Source organism: Cervus canadensis, chromosome 3, assembly GCF_019320065.1.
Source record: "Cervus canadensis isolate Bull #8, Minnesota chromosome 3, ASM1932006v1, whole genome shotgun sequence".
Taxonomy (NCBI): Eukaryota; Metazoa; Chordata; class Mammalia; order Artiodactyla; family Cervidae; genus Cervus; species Cervus canadensis.
In genome coordinates this window covers 29,101,841-29,126,608 of record NC_057388.1, presented here as the reverse complement: position 1 = coordinate 29,126,608, position 24,768 = coordinate 29,101,841, and the positions used below count along the sequence as shown (strand labels likewise).

The following is a 24,768-nucleotide window of genomic DNA, read 5'->3' as shown; positions in this document are numbered from 1 at the left end:
GGGCCAGGCAAGCTGTAGTTTGATAGGAAAACTGTAGCATGAATGATAGGGAGGCTAAGAATAGGACCAAGTCCAGAATGTCTGGGGCAAGCTGGAATCACGGAGTCAAGGGTTCATGTTTGGTACAGACAAGACTGAGTAAAGTACAGGTCAGGAGTAATGGGGAATGCCCAGTCACGGTGGTGAGTGTGTCTGTCTGACTGGCTTAAAAGGCCTGGGGCAGGTTGGACTGATGGTTTTAAATGAGGTCATCACCTTTAAGCAGCAAGACATGGCTGTCTCCAGGTTTCTTGAGAATATTTGGCCAGTTGCATTCTCAGCATGATCCGTCATGACTCTTCAGGGCGTAAGCCTTTGGACCCAGCCCGTGGTTTCCGTCAGGCCAACCAGGGGCAGAGAAAGGACAAGGAGGGCTTCCCTTGCTGGCCCTTGCTTGGCTGCTGCAGGCAGCAATGCAAAATATTCTTCCACTGCATCTTCCTTTGTTTGGGATTTTAATAATTCCTCTCCATTTTAAGATGAAAGATGTGTTCTCCTGGCAGTTCTGGTGGTGAATAGGAGGCTGATGGTAATAGAGTTATATTTATTGAGCACTTTATGTGTCTTCATATATGTCTGGCTCTCATCCCAGCACTTTATTTATTTATTTATTTTGGCATTAAAATAGAGAGATGATAGGATTTAATTGGACATAATTGATATTATTAGTATATTAAAGTTGCATGGCACTGGTGCACACAGATCATCTCTTCAAACACATCCGAAAGGTTCGTGCACACTTTATTCAGATTTATGAATTTTAGAGTCACCCTTTCTTTATAAATAATGGAGCATTTATATATTCATTACTAGTCCTAAATCTTTTTCTTTTTTTCCCCATGCTTTTAATCCAAGTACTTTATATGCATTAACTCATTTAATCTTCACCACATCCTTTGAGATAGTTGCTATTATTTTTCCCAAGAGGAAAATGAGGGAAACGAGACATCACATGAGTTGAATTTTAAGTGTTAGGAAGGGTTTTAGTCATTTGGTTCACCCTCTCTATAAAATTTTGAAATGTTGCCTACACGTAAGATAATTTAAATATATGTATATGGTATAAAGAATAATACAACAAATTCACACATGTCCACAGTCAGTTTGAGAAGTGGTACCTGAAGGTGCTGTGTATCAGTTCCCTAATCCAGAACCTCATACCCTCTAGCCTTGAGGTAGATCCTTGGCTGCATTTCGCTTTTATCATTTGTGTGGTTTTTTGCCTATAGACCTGTCCAGCCTGTGTCAGGCCTTTTAAGCCCATCAAACACACTTAAAACCTTAATACAGTGTTTACATTTATAAGCTTTTGAACTTCATATAAATGTTATTATTCTTAATACATAAGGGTATTATGTAGTATTCTAAAATATGCAATGTGATGTGAAATTTATCCATGTAGCTACAGGTAACTGTTGACTCATTTTTCACTGATCTGTGATATCTCTTTTTATGAATATACCATACTTTAGTTTTGCTGCTGTGACTGGACATTTGGGTAGGAGGTTCTTACTATTCCAACTTTGCTACTGTGTCCACTCCCATACTGTCTCTTGCTACCCACAGGCAAGAGTTTCTCCAGGGTATAAAGCTGGGAGTAGGAGGCTCATTTGTGGGGCATGTACAGCTTTGAGGGCCCTCGTTGATGACTAGTAAGTGGTTGTGTCAGTTTGTACTCCCACAAGCCGTGTAGAAGGGTTTTCATTATACCACAATCTTGCTTACTCTTGGTATTGGCAGATTAAAACTTTTTTTCCCTGAGTATGCCAGAAATTATAATTGCATTTATTTGTTTCAAATCCATACTCAAATAAGACTCATAGATTACAATTGTTTGATGTAACTCTGGAGTCTTTCTTGCTACATAGATTTCCTCTCTCTCTCTCATCTTGTTCTTTACAGTGTCTGTTGAAGAAATCAGGTCATTTATTCTGTATAGTTTCCACAGTCTGGTTTTTGCTGATTGCATTCCAATGTGTCAATCAGCATGATTCACAGAAGCCTCTATTTCCTGTAAATTGGTGGTAAGATCTAGAGAGCTGTTCACATTTAGCTTTAATTTTTTTGACAAGAATGCATCAGGCAATGTATTGTACTTCCATCCATCAGAGAGCAATGTTAATAATATCCAGTTACCTGTTTTCTTTAAATGATGTTAACAACAGCCATTAATGATTATTACCTAGATTCATTATTTAATTATGGTGTTGAAGGATTCAAATTCTATTGCTCCCACTTCATTTATTAGTTAGGATACTTCTATAGAGAAAGCCTTCTCCTCATCAATTATTTTGCATCCCAAGATACAGTTTTGTAAGTAGATTCAGTTTGCTTGATTTGGTCCTTTTATTTACTAGTTTTCGAAGGGACACATTGATACCCTGTGTCCTCTGGATATGACCAATGAATTTTGAAATTTATTATCATATTTAAAATATATCTGATATTTCAGTCCATTGCAGCTACTAAATCTGTTGATGCCCAATTGTTCCACCTTTGGCCGTTGGGAGCCTATTTAAGTTGGTTTGTGCATCCTTTTGACCCATCTGTAATATTTTCCAAAAGCTTCTTAATTTTCTGGTGTGACAAGAAGTGCTAGATTCTTTTTTATACATTTTATGTCACAGACTTGGAATCAGCCATTTCTCCAGAATTCTGGGAAATGGTATTAATGTTTAAAGTAACGATCTGGGTGCTAGGGCTTGTTATTTGCTTATTATTAACCAGGCCACAAGTCTAGAAGTCATGTTTGAGCCTGTCTTTCTCTCGCAATGCACTTCCAATCAATATGGAAATCCTTTCCTTTCCAGAGTCTGGCCATTTTTGCCATCTTCATTGCACCAAGTGTTCTATTCTGCTCAGGCTGCTACAACAAAATTCCACAGACTGAGTGGCTTATGAACAACAGAGATGTGCTCTAACAGTTCTGGAGGCTGAAGACCAAGATCGAGGCACCAGCCTGGTTGTTTTCTGGTGAACCAGCCCTCATCTGGGTCCGTAGCTGGCATCCTCTGCCTGTGTCCTCACTTGGTAGAGGGGCTGGGGGCACTCTGTGGGATCTCTTTGATAAGAACACTAATTCCATTCGTGAAGTTTCTGCCCTCATGACCTAAGAACCTCCCAAAGGTCTCATAATACCATCAGATTTGGGGATCAGGATTTCAACATGTGAATTTTGGAGGAGCGCCAACATTCAGACCATGGCTCCAAGTTATCTAGGTCATCATCATCTCTTGCTTGACCTGTTGTGTTAATTGCCATTCCAGCTTCTAGACTTGCCTTTCTATGGTATGCTCTCCACACAGCATTTTGTTGAGCCTTCTGCATGTTAACTCACCCCTCAGTGTCTTTCCAACTTCTTTGAATAATTTCCAAGTGAACAGTTCACCCTCAAGCATCTCTGTCACCTGGCCGCCTGCTGTCTCTCTCCACGCCTCCCACCCCCATCTTCTACACTCTCCTTTTGATTACTCTACCCCGGACCCCCGCCTCTGTCTTCCTCAGGCCCGGCTTAGGAGCTTTTACATTTTCGGTTCCTCCTGCTTAGAGAGCACTTTGTTTTAATGTCTGCATGAATCACTCCCTCACTCCTTTCGGGTCTTACTTAGGTGTTACATTTCTCAGGGTACTTTCTTCACCCAACTAGACAAAATTTCTCCCCTATTTAGTTACTCATTAGCCTCCTTCCCCTTATTTATTTTTCTTCTAACATTTGTCACTGTCTGATCTGCATGTTTGTTTATTGTCTGTCTCCCACTATTGGAATATAATCTCTTTCAAGGCGGGGCCTATCTGTTTTGTTCATTGCTATATCTCCAATATCTAGCTCATAGCCTGGCACGCAGCGTTCAAGAAATATTTAATGAGTGAATGAGTGAATACAGGTTGGCTTTAAGTGACAAGTTCTCAGGGAAAACCACTTCCCCTTTGACCCATAGCCACAGTTTTGCCTTTATGCAGCAGTTTTATTCTTGTTTTTATTGTTGTCATTCATCCTTTTCCTAAAAGTGTTGGTAGCCCTTTGGAGATCTAACTTAATTCATGGAAGTGGGGTGGCAGAAGGAAGCATCTGCCTTTTGACTTGATATTTTTCAAGGGCCCAAGGCCACAGTCATCTTTCTGATGAGTGAATATCAGAAAATAACCTGAGGCAACTTCGGCTTCACCACTCTTTAAAAATTCTGAGTTTCTTCTCTCACTTCATTTGGAGGAGGGGTCCTCCAAGGATTTCCCTTACTTTCTTATGAGCTTAGTTATGCGTTTCTACCAATTGTTTCTTTATGTTCTTTTGCATTTCAGATGACCTGGCTTACAGTAGTACTGAATCTGGAACTCATCAGACCTGCTGTTTTTCATGCCCTGCACAGCAACCCAGGGGACTGACTTGCCCAAGGTCCTCCTGTAAATGGAATCGCTAGAAGCAGACCCTGAATCCCTCACCTCTTCATGGTGAGTGCTTAATGTCCACCTTGGACTGGGGCTGTGTCCTATTTTCTTAAGAGGGTCTACTAGAACAGATATTTCTAGCTTAATGTTTATAGTCAGAGAAGGTAGAAACGAACAGAAACAATAATCACACCACGAGGGTCTCCAGTTCTAAGGACACTGTTGTCAGCGTTGAGGCCTGTAGTAGCCACTTGTATGTGTGATGGGAAAGGAGTGGGACTTGCGGCTGATGTCAGCAGGCAGCTTTTGTCAGAAGCTGCTCTTTTTGCTTTTCCTTTAGAAGCCAGATCTGAAAGACCCATTTTCCTCAGAATTTCTGCTCCGAGGTAAGGCTGGAGGCCTCCTTTCACTCCTACAGTTCATTTAGGCTGCACTCAGGGTGGTTTCCAATCAGCACGGAAACATTTGTACCTTGATAATTATAGTAGATTTAAAAAAATGTTTATTGGCTCTGGTGAGATAGTGTTACTGAAAACAGGCTGTACTTTAAGCAAAATGGCTGCAAGCTTGGCATGCTCAGAATACTTTGCAAATCAGTTGATAACTGAGATCTTCAGTCAGTCAGTCAATTTTGCTTCACATGATGCCAACTGACATTTAAAAGAAAAACTCTTATTTGTCTCATTGAACTGACTGACTTGGGGCCTGAATTGACTTAATTGCATGGTTGCTTTTGGTATATGGTAGATAGAGATTGCTCTGCTGGGTCATCATCGAATGTAACACACAGGTCATGAATAATAGTGGACAGCCCCAGTGGGCAAATGACTTGCTAACTTTTTCCTTGCAAAATAACTTACTGTTGCCAACCTATCAGTAACCTGGTTTAAAAGGCATGTGAATAATAGACAGTGCAGTGTTCTGTCCATTGAACTCAATTTTAATGTATCACATCAAATCATTGGGTCAGTCAATCCAGTACCAATTTTTGATAGATAAGGTTTTGATGACTTTCAAAATATAGGCAGTGAGGTATGCTGGGATAGCTACCTTTGAAGATTCCCTTAGTAAGAACAGCAGTAAGTTATGTTTTCTAACCACAAAAGTATTACTACAATGCACATTTGGAAATTTCACTCACCTGGAGGTGGTGACAGTTAACACTTTAGTACATTTCCTTCCAATCTTCTTTTCACACATTTTTTACTAATTGAAATGATACTATATCCTGGTGAGATTTTCTTTCACTTAATTTGTGTACTGATGGTGTTTTCTTCCACTGAGCATGATGATGTGAATATTTCCCATGTTATTATCAAGTTTTCCATAAATATTTTAATGGTCCATAGCATTGCATTGTATGAATGCAAGATAGCTTTTTTGTTTGTTTTTGTTTTTAATTAATTGTTAATTAATTGATTTATTTTTGGCTGCATGGGGTCTTTGTGGCTACCAGGGGTCTTTGTTGCTGCCCAGCTGTTCTCTAGTTGTGGTGCATGGCCCTCTCACAGCAGTGGCTTCTCCTGATGCAGACGCAGGCTCTAGGGAGCACAGGCTTCAGCCGTCGTGGCACAGGGCCTCAGCTGCCCTGTGGCATGTGAAACCCTCTGGGACCAGGGATCGAGCCCATGTCCTCTGCGTTGGCAGGCAGATTATTAACCACTGGACCACCAGGGAAGTCCCAGAATAGGTTACTTAAACATTCTCCTACTGTTGAACAGTTGGGCGGCTGTTTTGTTATCTATTATTATAAATACTATTTACCTGAACATATTTTTCAGGTACAGAAAATTTTTTCTCTATATCTTAAATTATTTTCTTAAGCTAGCATCGTATAATCATAGTATAAGTATTTAATCAAAGGTTATAGATATTTTTCAGCCTTCTGAGACAAATGGCAGAATTGTTTTTCTAAAGGAGTGTCCGTATTTATATTCAATCCAACAAGACACAAGAGGATTGTGTCTGTGGCGCTCCAGGCATGTTATTTTGGCTCTCCTAAGTGATTACAATGTCTGTGGCAGGTGACATTTATTTTTAGAAAGAGCAAAGAATCATTTGGAACCAAACATACTCAGTAGAGCAAGTGATTGAATTGAACCAGAACTATGGGCTGCATAGTAACACTCCCTACACACACACACACACACACACACACACACACACACACGGTTGCATTATGTGTGTGTATTTCCTAGATTAGACCAGAAAAAAAACCCTCTAAAAATAGTTACCAATATACTTTTAAGTGATAACACTATTTGCTGAACAAGAGAATAATCTTCTGCGGTACTATCTTTAGAGAAAAAACATTCAAAGAGTTGTATAAGTTATAGCATATTTGTTTAAAATTTTATCCCTCTATTTGATAGTAACACTTCATTTCAAAGGTAACTTTGATAATTCCAAGTTCAAAGTTTTATTCATTCTGTTTCCCATAGGAGGCTCTAATTACAAAGCTGGGTAAGAAGAGGTCCTTGCTTTGGTTTTAAGCTCCCTACTGAGCACGTTATGAGTTTCTGGTCTCATTGGCACTGTGTGTTGAACTCAATGAATATCAAGCACATCTATGCTTACTGTAGGCTTCTTCGGAATGCTAATGATTCATGTTTCTTACAAAAGTGCTTGGAAAAGTTTTTTTTTTCTTTTGGTTTTTGGGCCTCCTCTCACTATATCTATATTCAAGGAGTGTTAGATAGACAACGCAAAAGATCTCCTGAAGGATGAGATTTAAACATTAGGGATTGAGTTGGAGCAAAGACAGAACTACCTGGCTGTCGTCAGAAGGTGGTGGAGAGAAACCCCAGAGTCTAACTAACTCTTCTGCCTCTGTAGAGTGTCGTCAGAGTTTCCTGGGTGAGCTCTGATTGGCTGTATGGCTTTTGACAGGCTTCCCAGGTGGCTCAGTGATAAAGAATCTGCCTACCAATGCAGGAGACACAGGAGACTCAGGTTTGATCCCTGGGTTGGGAAGATCCCCTGGAAAAAGAAATGGCAACCCACTGCAGTATTCTTGCCTGCAGAATCCCCTTGACAGCAGAGCCTGGTGGGCTGCAGTCCATGGGGTCAAAAGAGCCGAACATGACTGAGCAACTGAACAGGCACACACATGGCTTCTGGCATGTCCTTGGCTGTCCATTTCCTCAACTGTACAATGGACACGAAGTGCAAAATATTTGTTTCACAAGATATAGCAAAACTGAAATGTGATGGTACTCAGCACTGTATGTGGCCATTAAGCGTTTAAATGACAGTGAGTCCCATTGCTGTCACCATCATCAGTTGTCATGATCATCTTTTGGTCGCCCCTTAGGACCTGCCAGGGTGCCTGTTTAATGAGAGCACAATAAGTGTTACCTCATACTGGCCACATCCTTGTGTCCTTTTCCTGACTTACCACAGAGCCTGGCGTCCAGCCAGCATGCAATAAATGAATATTAAATTAGTGAAAAAAAGTCCACTTTAACTGTGTGATTGCCAGATGTAATTCACATGGATATTCAAAAAAATGGTGTTTAACGTGATTTCATTTTTTTCCCATTTATTTTTATTAGTTGGAGGCTAATTATTTTACAATATTGTAATGGTTTTTGCCATACATTGACATGAATCAGCCATGGATTTACATGTGTTCCCCATCCTGAACCCCCCTCCCACCTCCCTCCCCTTAACGTGATTTCTCAGTTAAGAACTTCCTCTTCTTCTGTTATGTGCTCTGAGGGTAGGTAGAGTGTGGTTACTACAAACAGGGCTGCTCGAGTTGGACTTTCCTGGGTGGAAATCCTGGCATCGCTTCTTGCTTGCTCTGTGACCTAAGACAAGTTTCCTCCCCTCTCTGTGCCTCAGTTTCTTCATCTGTAAAGCAATAGCACCTTCCTCACAGGGATTAGAGACTTTATACATACGGTGATTAGAACAGGGCTGGCAAACAGTAAAGGCCATGTAAGTGTGTACCAGGGAAGGGGAAAGAACTTTACAAGGGACGAAGCAGAGCCCCTCTCCTCAAAGATGCTTTCCGGTCCTCAGGGTTCCACGTATGCCCACAAGGCATGCAACAACATGAAGGAAAGCCGAGCGTGAGTGAGGAGTTCAGTGGTGTGCTGCGATGTGCTAAGCTGTTGTTAAACAGCCAGCAATCTGGGAGAAAAAAAGCCCTGACTTAAACAACTCTTCCAATTTCCGTGGTGTAAATATTCCTGCCGAGGCCAGTTTGAAGCCACCGTTGTGCTGATTGTGGAACCAGGAAAAGACACACACAATCGGTTCCTGCAGGTTGACGCGAGTGGGCTCCAGGACACTGCTGGGTAGAAGCTGCAGGATTCTAGAGAACACCTCGTATTTGGTGATATGGACAAAGGGTGTTAACATCTTCCGGTCTGGAGACTGCTGCTTGGTTCTGGGAACAGGAGAGGTCCCTCTATCAAACCAGAGGGAGGGACGCCTTTCCTTCCCACAACCTACCACTTAAAAACATAATTCCCCTGATCACCTGATGCCTGAAAGACTTCAGAAAGTCAGTCTCTTTGACCTTTTACCAGTCAGTCCTTGACCTTGAGATAGCCAGTGGGTCGCATTACAAAGATGGGGTTCAGGTTTGCTGAGCTTGGAGAGAGAGAGTAGAGGAGTGGGGTCCTCGTCTCCCAATGTTGTCTTCTTCGGGCAGCTCAGGGAGAAGCAACCACCAGAATCTTGGCCCCTGCTCTGCCCTAATTCCCTGGAGGACTTTAAGAAAGCACTTAAACTCACTAATAAAATGGGTAGAATAACATGATGGTAGTCATTCCTTTCATTGGGCATCCCTAATGATTCAAGTGGTAAAGAATCCGCCTGCAATGCAGGAGGCTCAAGTTTGAGCCCTGGGTTGGAAGATCCACTGGAGAAGAAAATGGCAACCCACTCCAGTATTCTTGCTCAGAGAATCCCATGGGCAGAGGAACCTGGTGGGCTATGGTCCACGGGGTCGCAAAGAGTTGGACACAGAGAGTTGGTTGTGGGAAGCAACTGAGCACCACACACAGTCATTACTTCTCTGCACTGATGATTCCCCGTTGCCCACTAGAATAGGACGCTCCTGGTGGCTCTTTTCCCTTGGCCACAGTGCCCGCCATATTCCAAATGACGGTTGTGTGGTCAGTGTGGACACTGCAGAGAAGGTGACATGGGGTGGATTCCCAGCTGAGTAATGGGAGAGCAAGCAGGAAATACGTGTTTGTTGTGTGAATGCCCTGAGACTGTGGGGTTCATGATGGAGCACGAGCTGTCCTGTACCGACGGACACAAGGATGCAGTGGTGAGAATCAAAAGCAGTTATACACTGTGGATGGAAATGTTCTGTCGGCATTAAAGCACTCTACCTAAGGAAGGAGTTGGCATGTCTAAATTAGCAAGTGGGTGGAACGCTCATACTTGGAAAATTGCTTGCAATTATTTCCTTGAAATAGAAATTGAACTCTCAGGAACTACATCTGATCTCAGGTCTATACAACAGGTCAGATTTGCTGTTAGCTTTCCTGGTCCAAGACTGGAGAGCAGTCATCTTCTAGCCTTTGGTGTTTAAGTTTCCAGAAGTGTTCATGAGGAAGGAAAAAATGTTTTATCATTGTTTAAGGATAGGAACGGTGACCACATAACAGAACCCCCTTCACAGCAACAATAAGAATGGCTTTTCTCCAGTGCCTTTGTGCCAGAACTTTGTGTTAATATATAGAAATGTAACACCTCGCCCCCCTTTCCAGAGTCAAAGCTCATCAAAGTTTGTACAGAAGGAAAGGACCAGAGCTGGCATTCAAACCAGGCCTGTCAGAAACCCTGCCTTAGGTTTTCCCAAGAAGGCGATAAGGATTCAAGTACAAGTAGTACATGGGGTGTGCATGTGTGCTCACTCACTCAGTTATGTCCAACTCTTTTGCGACCCCATGGACCATAGCCCACCAGGCTCCACTGTCCATGGGATTTCCCAGGCAAGAATACTGGAGTGGGTTGCCATTCCCTCCTCCAGGGGATCTTCCCGACCCAGGGATGAACCCGTCTTCTCTGTCTCTTGCATTGGCAGGCGGATTCTTTACCCCTGCGTCACCAGGGAAGCCTTTATATACTGGGCAGTGGGAAGTGATTCAGGAGAAGGAAGGCAGCTAATAAAGGATGACTGTCACATAATTATCATTATGGCTATGGTTTAATCCCCTGGAGACAAAACTCATGACCCAGAATAATCCCACTCAAGGGCTGAGAGAGTTGGGGTATTAATATACCAACAGCTGAGTTTGAAGACGGCTCCCAGGGGCAGAGTGGCCTACTCTGGTTTGGGGAATAAGTGCCCTCAGGCACAGAGGCAGAGCCTGGTGATGGGAAGTCATCTTGGAAAGCACATACGCCCAAAGGTTGTGGATTGAGGCATGACAGCATTTGCTCCAGGCTCCAAAGCCTGAGGTCTCCGCTACTTCTACCCTGTTCAGCTCCCTTGGTCTCTGAGCCGTGGAAGCTCCTCGGCACATCCGCCCTCCCATCCTGGAGCACCTCTGGGGCCACGGAAACCCCATTGCTACTAAGGATTGCATCTAGAGACTATCTGGTGCCCAGCCAGCAAGCAGCGGACAGAGCTCATGGATTAAACCACTTTAAATGGGAGAGTGGAGTCCATTTTCTAGGATGGTTGTGAGCATTGAATGAGTACATGTAGATTTCTTGGCACAGTGTCTGAGGCATGGTAAATGAACAATAAATGTGAGCCGCGATGTGGTTGAAGACAATAGACTGGGCAGAAGATGATGAAGGGAAGGACCAGGAGGACAAGGAGGGAGCGAGCAGAACAGAGGAGGGACTAAGGAGCAGACAGACAGAAAGCTGATGTCACAATGTGCTGTTCATGTCGGCTGTCAGCATCAGCAAACTGCTCTTCTCTCTCCTCTTCTCAAGGTGTGGGGGGATGATATTCTTTCTTATCAACCAGAGCAAGTCTGAGAAAGATTCCTGCAGCATCTCTAGTTCCCATTCCTGCTCAAGGTTACCCTCCTGGCAGTGTTACTGCTGGACACACAGATAGCCTGGGGCTGAAATCCGTGCTTCTGAGCTGCCTGAGGATGGGCTGGGGCTTTCCAAATGGCTCCTTCGACTGAGCCTAAGGCTCAGAATTTAATGTTGCTTCTGTGATAATGCCAGTTTATAGAGTCCTGAGTGTATGTGTGTGTGTGTGTGTGTGTGTGTGTGTGCATGCACACGCATGCATGCTCACTTGCACTTGTGAGTGTATGTAGGCACTTGTGTTTAGCTTGCAGGATGTATACAATTTCAGATATTCTGGAAATAATTGCTCTTGATTAGGACCGGCGGCAGCCACCAGTTCCTATTTTCACTGCAAGTTGAAGGAGAAAAGCAGTGGCTTAAATCACAGAACAGGTGTTTCAGATTAGACATTAGGGGAAATTTCTTTTTCAGATGGATTTGATAAACTCTGGAATGGATTGTCAAGGGAAGTTTTGAAGCTTCTTTTTCTGGGAACTTTTATAAATAGGATAGATACTTGCCTGCCTGAGGCAGTTGAAGCATAATTCCATCTGGAGATGCCCTGATGGACTGGCTTCAGGTGGGAACAGAAGGGAGCAGCGATCATCTTTCTACTGAGGTCTCCTAACCAAGCGTTTCATTCCACTGTTCAGAGCATTTCAGCATTACTGATTTTATCTGATTTCAAAAGTTATACATGTTCATTACCTAAAATTCAGAGAATGCAGAAACATATGAAAAAACTCAAACAAAATCCTGTAATTCAGAGGCAACCAAAAATAATTTATTTTGGCCTATATATTTTCCAGAATTTTTTATACATTTCACACAGAATTTTCCAAAAAAATTGTATCATACGCTACACATTTTTGTAATGTAGCTTTTGTACTTATTATATTGTGGACTCCTTTCTATATCACTAAATATGGCTTTATATCAGTTTTGGTAGCTAAAGACAACTCCATGATATCCATGTAGCATATTTTATTTAACCAGGTTTCTACTGTGGAGGTTTAGGTTGCTTTTCCTGGAAATTCCTATATGTATGTCCTTGTGGAGTTGTACAGTTATTTCTTAATAATAAATTCCTTTAAGCAAAATTGCTGTATAAGGGTATGCCTGTTTAGAATTTTCCTACCTATTGCTAGACTCCCCTCCAGAAAGGTCAGATCAATGTGCATCACCATCAGTAATGCTTGAGTGAGTCTGTTTTCCCTTTTCCTACACGACATTAACTACTGTCCATGTTCACTGTCTGTTCTCAATGTTTTAATATACATTTCTTGCATTCTAGAAACATTGAGGTTCTCAAGGTTTTTAGTCATTTATATTTCTTTTGTTAGTTGCCTTTTGTCTCTTTTATGCAGTTTTCTATTGGGGACCCAGATAGATAGAGGGATGGGGTGTGTGGGTAGATGGATGGATCAGTTGCTGTTGTCTGACTCTTTGACCCTGTGAACCTGTAGCCCACAGGCTCCTCTGTGGCATTTCCCAGGCAAGAATCCTGAAATCAGTTGCCATTTCCTTCTCCAGGGGATCTTCCTGACCCAGGGATCAAGTGTGTGTTGACAAGCAGGTTCTTTACCACTGAGCCACCAGGGAAGGATGGATCAATAGATAAATAATCAATAGATAAATAATCAATAGATAAATAATCAATAGATAAATAATCTTATTTATATCATTTTCAAAGCTGCCTTTTAACTTTACTATGAACATATTGTTCAGAGGTTTGCTACACAAATTATTCTTTGGGCAACAGTAGTTTTAACTAGAATATAACAAGCTATTGGAATCCTGGTCACAGCTGTCACCTGTCTCTAGGCCAGATGAAGTCTCCAATCACCACGGAGTGTGGGGAGGTGGGCAAATTGTGGAGACATGGCCCGTGCATAGTTTTTGGATCAGATCAGAGTGTCCTGCCTTTGAATGAAGTCAGAGCCTCTGGGCTTGACAACAGAACAGGAACAAAGCTTTCAACCCAGGGAGCCTGTGGTGGAAGGAGCAAGCGATGAGGAATGTAGGGAAGGTGGGGAAGATGGGCCAGTCATCTGATCTTCAGGGCCAGTCCCTCTGTTCCCCTAAAGGTAGCAGCAGCTTCTCCTTCTCAGCTCCCCTCCCCACCTACCCCCCCATACACAAAGCACCCACGTTAAGAGGCTTTACCAACCAGAACTGACGTCCGCTCTCTCCTGTCTCTTCCCTTGGACTGAGGAGGAGGGGGACATGAACGCTTCCTACTTGGCAGCGTAGGGCAAGGCAGGCTGCCTGCACAAGGGCAGGGCAGGCAGAGTGGGGGGAAAAGCCGGACATTCTTCCTGGGGCAGGACTGCCTCTGGGGAGAAGGGCCTGGCTGCCTGATAGGGAACTAGAACTTGGCATCGTGCTTTGTCACAAAGAGGGAGCTCAAACCAGGACCACATCCTACTTCTTCAACTTCAGCTCATCTTTGCTTTTTCCTGCTCATCTTAGCTGTTTCAGGTTACAAGTTTTGTGAGTTTTTGAGAACAGTATCTTGCTCATTTCACTCAGAGGAAAAGCCAGACTTCTTACCTGGCCTGTCTGGCCCTGTCAGGGTGGTGTCACCTCGGCCACCTCTCCCACTCCCTGACTTACCCCGTTCCCCAGACCGTTCTATCCCACCGATGCCTAGAACACTCCGAGTGCGTGCTCACCCTACGGCTGTTGCACTTGCTGCTGGCTTTGCTTGAAGGCCCTTTCCCCACATGTCCACACAGCTTACCCACTCCATCCTCAGCTTTCTGCCCCAGAGTCGCCTCATCTCAGCGGCATGTAGAGGTCCTTGGCAGACAGCTGTCTCCGGGAAGTGCATCTCAGAGAGCAGGGACCAGACATCAGGGAGGGCTCCTGAGGTGAACCCCAGGTCTGAGGCAGGGCTGACTGACAGGATGGAAATAGACCCAAGAGTCAGCAGGGTCCAGGGCTTGCAGCTCACCAGGGTGAGGGCTTGGCACAAGGGACCCAGTTGACAGGCCCAGACAAATACCTGGGCCGCTATTCCTTCTACTCCTCCAAGTCCACCTGTCTCCTGCTGAGCTGCGCCCCCCCCCCACCCCCAACACACACACACACACACACACACACACACACGCACGCACGCACGCACACACACACAAGCAGCATCTTCTCTCTGTCCCAGCCTCCACCATGGGCTCATGCTCAGGACCCCACTGCACCAGCAGCCGGCCTGCTCCGCTGCCCCGCATTCCTTCTGTCTCCCCTCCCTGCCCTCTTCCCGAGACTCAGGTTTCTCCTCATCCTGTTCTGAAAAACCTCCATTCTCTTCCAGGTGTATTGTTGCATCTGAACTCAGGCACATCCCCGGGGCAGCACACCCAGCCCAGCTCTGGGAGCTGGTGAGGCAGGAATGCATCGTAGGAACTCAGCCTCAGAAAGAAAGGGCAGTTAGTTTCTGGACCACAAGACCAGAGTCAGGCAGCCAGCAAGTGTGAGCTGATGCTGTGTTTGAGAGCTCTAGGCCCAGAACTCAGAAATCCCTGCTGCTGGAGAGTGGGATTGCCCCAGAGCACAGGATGGTGCCGAGCAATCCCGAGGCGGTGCTGAGACGGCTGCAGGCCCAGGAGGAGGGAGGTCGGGGGAGTCGGCGGGGGGGCAGTGGGGGGGCAGTGGGGGGAAGACAGTCCTAATGTACTGTCCGGTCCAGCAGGGGCACCTGTCTGTCTGAATCAGTGCCCATGGACCAATTAAATCAGGAACTCTGCTGGTGCAGCCCAGGCTTGGTCCTTTTTCAGATCTCCCTAAGTTATTTTAATGTGCAGCTCTAGCTGGGAATCCCGGATCCAAGGGAAAGAGGAGGTGATCCAGGACACTAATATTTGCTGAATACCTGCCATGTGCTAGATGGTTTGCCTAGTCGTGGCTGCTGTCTATTGGGTGCGTACTACGTGTAAGACACGGTTTCAAAGGTTTTTTATCTATTGGTATGTGTAACAGTCCTCTGAAGAATGAGCTCCATGTCTCGATAAGGAAACCAAGGCACAGAGCAATCACAAAGCTCATGAATGACGGAGAACGGTTTCAGATCAAGGCAGTACAGCGTCAGAAGCCACACTGTTTTACCATTACATCTTACTGTCTCACAAAGACCTTGGCTGTTAGTGAGGGCGGGCCATGTTGTTCTGAGAATGGAGGAAGTTACCTGGAAACCCCTTAACAGAAGTCCCTTAAGAACGCAAAAATCTCCATGCTACCATGTTAACAACGATGATTTCTTACTCAAACTGGCTATTCATTGAACTTCAAATTTTTTATATATAGCATTCATTTATGGCTTGAAAAAAGGTTGCTGTTTATTCATTGAAGGTCCATAAGGAGTTGGGAATGGGGGAGGAGGAGTGAATGCTCTCCTCCACAAAGCCACTCAGAGACCCAGGCTGAAAGAAGCTCTGCCATCTTGTAAGCTGCATCATTTGAAGAGGAAGGTGGCCTTCTCAGTCCCTTGGACCAGGCCATAGAGAGGTGGCATAATCACACCTGGGTTTTTCACTGCCTCAGCTGGAAGGGGCAGAGGTCATTTCTGCCCCTCCTTCATTGGCTAGTCATGTGACCCTGCCTAGCCGCAGGGTGATTGGGAAACACAGGGAGCCAGTGGAATATGTGTAAGCATTCATTTCTTGGCCATACCCCCCTGAGGGGGCTGGGATTCCCAAAGGCCATCTCAGAGATCAAGAAATGTACCTAAAGAGACCCAGAGCTTGGAGCTGGGCTTCATACTCAGCTAGTCTCACTGGAATTCTTGTGCTTTTTCTACCCCATCAGTGTCATTTATTTATGCTCGAGGGCATCCAGTAAATGCCTACACCGCCTCCAAACATAAGGTGACACTAGAAACTTCTGGGTTGTAAATATAGATAATTGTGCTATTTTTATGAGGTTGTGCTCATTAAATCATCTGTTGAAGTATCTCATGCCATCCTGGGAGCAGAAAGGATCACGCTTGGTGCCTAAAAATAAAGAACGGATTCACTGTGGGTTGCTAATATATGTAGCTTCAAAAAAAGCAGCCACCAACTAGCACGTCTCCTGTATGCGTAAAAGACCACAGTTACACTGTTAGTGGCAGCTTCTTGCAGTTTCTGGAGCTCTGCCATCCCAAATTGCTCCAGGTACAGAGTTGACAGGTTGGAGGAAAGCTTTTTTCTCCCTCAGTCTGTGATCAGCCCTGGCTATGGTTGTTTATTAACCCACAGCATGAGCAGGAGTAGAAATTTGCTAAACTCCACAATTTTAGCATGAAACTTGGCGAGTGATGAAATTTCTCACCTTGTCCAATCGCTTAGGGTCTATTGTTCTGATAATTACATCTTAAAATAGTGCCCATTTTCCAAATGTGCAGCCATCCTGACGGGAAGGAAGAGCGTGCCCTGAGGTAGGTAGTCCCTGCTTGTATTTCCCTTGACATGGAGACGCTTTGCCCTTGGCCCCCAGGAAGCCCAGGGCTAGGACCTGGAGCCCCCACATCTGTCCTGCACCCCGGGGAAGTGCTCTGTTGCAAGTGTGCCCCACCCCATGACCCAGGCCTGTGCTAGGGGTTGTAACTGCATGAATACTGACAAGTCCGTCCCAAACCTTCCTCTCCGATGCGGCACCTCCTCTTGTGCCCCAAGGAGCTGCGCTTCCTTCTAGAAAGAGGCCAAGGCGAGTGTGCCGAGGGTGACATGTGGGACCAGAGCAAGTCAAATAATGAAAACAGTAGCCACCACTAATGAGCTTTACCACAGGCCGGGCACCCCTCTCAGTATTCTACGTGTCAGTTGGTACAGTTCTCAGAACAGTACTCCAAAGCAGGTGGTGCCATGATCTTTAGTTCATGGATAAGGGAGCTTGAGGCACAGGGAGGTTTAGAAACTTGCCCAAAGTCCTGCAATTAGACATTGGCAAGACCGAGGAGAAGAGGCAGGCAGGATGGTTTTTGAGGTTGAGCTCTTCACCAATACAGAAAATAAAAAGAGGCATGGGAGGGGGAAATATGATTGACAAGAGGAAACCCACTGATCACTTTTCCATGTTTCTCCTTGGCGTCTGTAAAGCCCAGCAGGAGACTGAGGTTACCTTCCCAGACTGGCTCTGGTTCCAGAAAGATCTGAACCCCAAACCAAGCTGATCATTGAAACCATCTGGGGAACCTTAGAAAGGCCAGCTATTTAAGCAGTACCCCTGAGCTACTAAACCAGTCTGACTCCATATGAGTCAGGGCCCCTGGAAATAGTATTACTGCACATTAAATTTCCTCGAGTGTTTCTAACGGCCAAGCAGGTTTTGAAGTCCCTGCTATAGCAGAATCAAAACATTCCCAAACACAGGGGTGGGCTCACACTGGCCTGGGACATGCCCCGTGATGTGCACAGGAAGTATACTTAACACGAGCATCAAGGCTGGGTTTGAAAGGGAGGAGAGGTGGTCATGGTTCAGCATGGAAAATGTGTAGCTAGGAAGGGTGTGATCATCAGCCTGCCCTAGTCATCCCTGTTGCCTTAGTTTCGGGAATGAGGGCCTTTGAAAACACTTTTTATTGTTTCTTTTTCTTTGTATACCATCATTGTAAAAGTGCACATTGGTAAAAAGAAGAAAATGATCTAGCACTAGCATCTGGCATTTCTAACACCAGAGTTATCCTGCTAACACTTGAGTGCTCATAGTCACTTCCTGCCAGATAGATACACATCCTCTCTCTCTGTTTTTTGGAAAAGCTGGTGGCACCACCATTTTGCCATCTGCCTGTCTGGAACCCCACTGAGTGAGGTGCCAACAGGTGCCTTGTCCCTGTGGATATGTGGGTTTGCCAGAATTTGAGGCTCGGCAGAGCCGAGTTGGGGTCAGCAGATCCACAGGAGTCGGGGAAGCCTGTGTAGCCAATGGATGGCCTGGGTGGGCCTGCACCTCTGGTCACCACACCCCTGCCACGCCAGCAGCACCGCCGTCACTGCACCAGCTCAGAACCACGGTGTCCAGCCTGGGAGAAACCTCAGAGATCACCACCTGGTTGGCATTTTATAAACAAGGAAGCCAAGGCTTAGAAGGGGGAATGGCAAGCCCAGCTGTCTGTCTGCCCTGGCTATGAGCCCTAAGATGCCTGGAATATAACTACGGGTCTGGCAGAAGAATCAGGTGATTCCTAAGGGCCAAGACTAATGAATGGGCTACAGAACAAGAGATGGGCAGAGCTCACTGGAGCTTGACTTTGTGGAAATCCTTTATGGCCACTCCCGGCAATCAAGATTGCTGGGAGAAATATCAATAACCTGAGATATGCAGATAACACCACACTCACAGCAGAAAGCGAAGAAGAATTAAAGAGATTCTTGATGAAAGTGAAAGAGGAGAATGAAAATGTTGGTTTAAAACTTAACATTCAGAAAACAAAGAACATGGCATCTCGTCCCATCACTTCATGGCAAATAGTTGGGGAAACAGTGAAAACAGACTTTATTTTTGGGGGCTCCAAAATCACTGCAGTTGGTGACTGCAGCCATGAAATTAAAAGACGCTTGCCCCTTGGAAGAAAAGTTATGACCAACTTAGATGACATATTCAAAAGCAGAGACATTACTTTGCCAACAAAGGTCTGTCTAGCCAAAGCTATGGTTTTTCCAGTAGTCACGTATGGATGTGAGAGTTGGGCTATAAAGAAAGCTGACTGCTGAGGAACTGATGCTTTTGAACTGTGGTGTTGGAGAAGACTCTTGAAAGTCTCTTGGACAGCAAGGAGATCCAACCAGTCCATCCTAAATGAAATCAGTCCTGAATATTCATGGGAAGGACTGATGCTGAAGCTGAAACTCCAATCCTTTGGCCGTCTGATGTGAAAAACTGACTCATTGGAAAAGACCCTGATGCTGGGAAAGATTGAAGGCAGGAGGAGAAGGGGATGACAGAGGATGAGATGGTTGGATGGCATCACTAACTCAATGGACATGAGTTTGAGTAAGCTCTGGGAGTTGGTGATGGACAGGGAAGCCCGGCATGCTGCAGTCCATGGGGTTGCAAAGGGTCAGACACAACTGAGTGACTGAACTGAACTGAACTTTGTGGCCACTGGCTCACCTGTTTGTGTTGTATAACCTAGCTGCAGCTTAACTGGGGCAAATCCAGCCAACAGACCCAACAGGATTGTATTCCTACAGCTTTTTGCTGACAGTAGCCTCACACACCCCTGCCTCTCTTTCTAACTATCTGTCCCTGCAATGTGATCGGTTAGGTTTTATCAGACCAAAGCTTGTAATTTTGGCATATCTTAATACTGGCTATGTTAATAGAGTTACTGTTAATATAAAAATGTTTGTGGTATACTGCAGGGGTTGGAAGATCATATAGTAAATGTTTTAGCATTTGTCAGCCCTAGGATGTCTGTTGCAGCTACTCAGCTCGGCAGCTGTCACACAAAAGCAGTCGTAGATAATATGTAAATGCATGAGTGTGACTATGTACCAGTAAAGCTTTATTTACAAAAATAGGTGGTCAGCCTGCCAAATAGTTGTAAAGGGGTTACTCTATGCATAATAGAGATTTATTCCTGATAATTCTACTGAATAATTACAGTATATCTAGAAATTCTTAATAATGTGAGTAAATGTCAGCAGAAATGACTGAATCGTTAGAGTGAGAGCAAAGTCAGATCTAGTCATAGAAAAAAATTCACGTGGTTCTGGAAACTCTACTTTTCCTGCTTTTTAATGGCTGCCAGAACAATGTTCTTGCCAGACACGTGTTTCAGTAACTCCTTGTGAATACATTCATAGTGTGGAATTCTTTAAGCTCAGATTGCCACAGTGCACTGGTCTAAGATATTAAAGCAGATGGAATATTAACCACCAGTGTGAATGTTTCATTTTTAAGACAGAAAATGCTCTCTCAAAGTAGCTAATGTTTGTAAGAAGGTGTTGTGGTTGTTGTCTATTGTCAGTTAATTACAGAAACAAGCTGCCCTAAAACAATATTTATTTAGCTTGTCCATCCCTGGATCGCCTGGGAGGTTCTTTTGATCTAAACCAGACGAGGCCCATGTCAAACAGTACAGGTTGGGTCTGCCCATGCTCCCATCGGGGACTGGGTGGTCTCGTGGAGCCCTACTTGCATGTCTGCGGGTGGGCTGGCTGTCTGCTCAGGCAGTGGGGGTGGGGAAGATGGTCCAGGATTGCATGGCTCTCAGTCTCCAGTAAGCTAGCCTGGACTGTTCACAGTGCAGTCCCAGGGGGCCACGGTGGTGAATGGAAGCCTGAAAGGCCTCCTGAGGCCTGAGCTCTGAACAGGCACGTGGGGCACTTCAGTTGCCTTCCATTGGCCTAAGCAAGTCACAAGATCAGCCCGTATTCAAGAAGTGGGGAAATAGATCCCACTTCTTACTGAGAGGAGTGCAAGGTAATACTGCAAATCGGGGAGGCATGGACAATGGGGCCATTGCTGCAATCAATCTCGCACGGTTTGTAAGAAAACAGGCAGGATAATCATCTCTTAAAGACCCGACAGGAAACCCTATTGACAGCAGCATTCATGCAGTGGAACTAAGAACAAAATTAGCAAGACTGACACATTTTCACAGTGCTGCAGCTCCTTCTCATTGTTGAATGAAACCATGTTTCATTGTTGAATGAAACCATGTTTCATTGTTGAATGAAACCATGTTTGTTGGCTTTTTGTTTGTTTTCTTTGCTGTACTCTGTGGCATGTTGACCTTAGTTCCCCAGCTAGGAATCAAACCCATGCACTCTGTAGTAGAAGCACAGATTCTTAACCACTGGACCACCAGAGAAATCCCTCAGTTGCTATTTCTGTCCACCTCACAGGCCTGTCCAAATTTCAGCACTTTTCCTAGTGTGTGTAATTGTGTTCTACCAAAAGAAAGCCCTGGGTATGAACATTCAGACTTTCAAAAGAGAAATTAGGATGTTCTTCTTTGATTGACAGGAATTCTTTTAAGTTTTAACAGAAGGTTTTATTATAGAGTTCCTTGAAATAGTGAGTTCTTTACTTACCATGTAATTTACTTCATAGAAATTTGGTGTGGAGGTTTTCTGGGCACTCCTGTTACCAGGAACATGACACATCCTTATTTCTCTCAGGACTCCTTAATGTTAAGATGATATGCTTAGTCTTGTTTTTTCACCATGTTTGTATATATGAAAAGGCCAAGCCTGCAACAATAGTACCTCCTTTTTTTTTCTTCTTAAATAAGTCAGACCACATTGGATTTGGGGGAGGGGGGCGGCGGGGCGGGAAGCATTGGCCCAAGTTTCAGCAGATGTGAGCTACAGTGAGATGGCTCAGGTCCTAAAAAGAACAGCAGGCTTGGAGTCAGGAAATGTGTGTTTGGATCTCATCTACAAATATTTTCTTTGTTGTAAGACATCATTTAACTCTTCTTGCCTCCAGTTCATTCGGGTAGATGCCTCCACTGTCTGTCACCATGTGATTCTCTTTGCTGACTGTGTGATTCCCTGGGTCTCAGTCTCCACACCTGTAAAGTGGGGCTAACGGCACTCATTTTGATCATTTATCGATGAAAAAAAAATCAGAAACGAATTTGTCAAGTTCCCGAAGACCAAACTTGAGAGTACCTCACATACACAGCTTTCTTTTAAATCAGTATTCTTTGATATCTAATTTTGTATTCATAATACTGAAGAAATTCAGCATTTCTTCAGGCGGAGGGTCCTCAATGTTGGTGTCCATCAGGATGACACAACTTGAATCTGCCTCCAGAGAGAACACATGGGAAGTACTCTATTAGGGCTCTGGAGCTGAGGGTTGGGGTTATAGTTCTTTCATTTAAGGCTTTCCCCTCAAGTTAAATGCATATACTTCTGGAATGGGGAGCACACAAAGTTTTGCTTGTGGTTTAGACTCTAGAGTGTGCGAGTTAGAACTTGTCCTGAGAGCAGGTTTTGACAGATGGGAAAGAAGAGAAAGGATAAAATGTGAGACCCTAAAATGAGTGAGGGAGAATCCATAAAGAGAAAGGAGGACAATAGCCAAGGTAACTCAGGCAGTGACCAAGCAGAAAGGATGTGGCCGTGGTCCCGGTGTAGGACTCTGGACACATGTCGCTGCTGGACCTGAGGTGAGGTCTGGAGGTACTAAGGGAGACGTGGGAAGTCATAACAACCAAATGCGGACAAAGCATTTCTCTTTGGGTGGCGTGAATGTTTTATTTTCCTTTTCTGTATGGGTATACTTTTGTTTTTCCCCAATTATAAAATAGACCCGAATTGGCTCTATCAGCACTTTTTTTCGCATTTGAAAAATATTTTACATTTCAAAGCAAAGAGGACAGAGAAGACATCTCACACTATTGGACCAAAGCTGGAGTGAATGGCTTACGGTTTAGAAAATGTTTCAGATGAAGGCCCTTTCTCCTGCGTGTTTTTATATTTCCAGACACACATACCTCTCTGAAAGAAGTATTTTCCTCCTTGAAGCTGATTCAGGCTAAATAAGGGTTTTAAAGCTGTGTAAAATTGAATCTAGTTTTCTTATGGATGCTATTAAGAGCCCCTTAAGATAGAAACCTTTACCGGGGCTCATGTAGTTTAATTCAATTCAATTCTATACCCATCATTGAGTGCCAGCATGCAGGAGGTGTCACGATGAGGAAGGCTTGATTCCTGCCCTCAAGATGTTCAAAGCAAAGCGGATGAGACAGGTGCAGAGATAAGAGCCTTCACGTTGTCTTTGATGAGGGGCTCAAGTCCTGTTAAGTCTGGCCACCCCAATCTATTAGTCTTGACCCCAGAGACACAGGGAATTTTGGACAGCACTTTGACACTTAAGGCAGTTTCCCTCCATATTATTCATGAACCATCACCACCAATGTGTACGCAGTTCACATTGCAGCTCTCATTCCCCGCCGTGGGTTTTAGAACCTGGGTCCTACTCTCTGGCTCTGCAGGGGAGACTTCTATGTGGGCAATATCCTGGGACACTCCGTCCCCTTCAAACCCACCAGCCTTTCCTGCTCTGCTTCTATCAGCTTCCATTCACACAAGCATTTCACTCCCTCTTAACAAAAAAGGAGAGTTAAATTTAAAATACCTATATGTGGGATTTGCCCATTTCTTCTTTACCCACTTCAGCCCAAACTTCTGTTAAGCCCCATGAAATAGACACAGAGTGTGGAGTGGGTGGAGGAAGAAATGAATTCCAACTGGCATGGGGTATCTGAGAAAGCTTTTCGAAGGAGATGCTATTTCATGTGGGCTTGGAAAGGTGGTTGTGATTTCAGCAGGTGAGCGTGATGCTTTCTGGCCCTGGGAGCTCCGTAAAGAAAGGGCCATAAGTTTGGCAAATGGCGGGTGGCTTTGGGGGTGGTAGACCTGGTGTCTACTCTGGGCTGGGTGTGCCACTGCAGAGGAGTGTAGCTCAAGGGAGGGAAATAAAGGTGGAGAGATGATTTGCAGCAATTCTGCAAAGGGTCTTGGGGGCCAGTCTAAGGATTTTAAAGTTATCCTTCATGCAGAGGAGATAAGCCTAAAATATGGCTGTGAGGGGAGCATAAGAGAGGAGCATCTCAGAGTCCCGTGTGCAGAGAGTGAGCACAGAATCTGCCTCAGAAAGCCTCTCCACACCGCTCTTACTCTTAGATCCTCTCCATAATCCAGCTTGTGCAGAATGAGACCTAGGAGGCCAAGGTCCTATAGCATAACTTCCTAATCGGCCCCCGGAGGCCTGCAGAGGTATATGCTCTCAGAGCCGCGAGTTACCTCCTTCTCTTCTGCTCTACAAAGCAGTGTTTACTAAGTCTAGGCTAGATCCACAGCAGTGCACTGCTGAGCCTGAGGGCATTAAAACTTTGTGAAGAATCACTCCCTGTCCAATTTAAACATGCGAACCCAGCAGCCTGCCCTGAGTAAAGGGAGCATGTTGTGAAAAGTAGATTTCCTATTAACTTTTTTCTTTTTTCTTTTTTAATGTGAAAAAGACCAGGTAGTCACTCTTGCCAACCTCCATCACAGGCTGGAGAAGGTCAGGTTCAGCTCCTGAGGAGGTAAACAGATCTCAGGGAAAAAACACATTAGAGGAATAATCCCCCCAGAGTCATTCGGAAAATTGCCTGTGCTGATCCACAATGGGAAAAACAAAGTGCATTTGATGAGTTCAGCTGAATAAGATCCTGGAAAATTATCTGAGTCAAAAAAATTTCAAAGCAGAGCTTAAAAGCCTTAGCAGACTTTTGCGTGTCGGGAAATAGCAGGCTCATGCACACACAGGCACACACATGCACACATGCGGGGCGATTCACATCTTAATGGTCTCTTTGTCAGATGGTGCCGCTAACCCAGAGTAGTGTCATTTACTGCTCATTTC

General features: G+C 44.7%; 1 long non-coding RNA gene across 1 annotated transcript in view; it reads left to right on the top strand.

The window, feature by feature from the left end:
• The first annotated feature begins 4,764 nt into the window (after positions 1-4,764).
• Positions 4,765-24,768, top strand: part of LOC122438198 — a 39,200-nt gene continuing 19,196 nt past the window's right edge. Inside the window, exon 1 of the long non-coding RNA XR_006268480.1 lies at positions 4,765-4,811. This is a non-coding gene — a long non-coding RNA (uncharacterized LOC122438198). The remainder of the gene's footprint in view (positions 4,812-24,768) is intronic.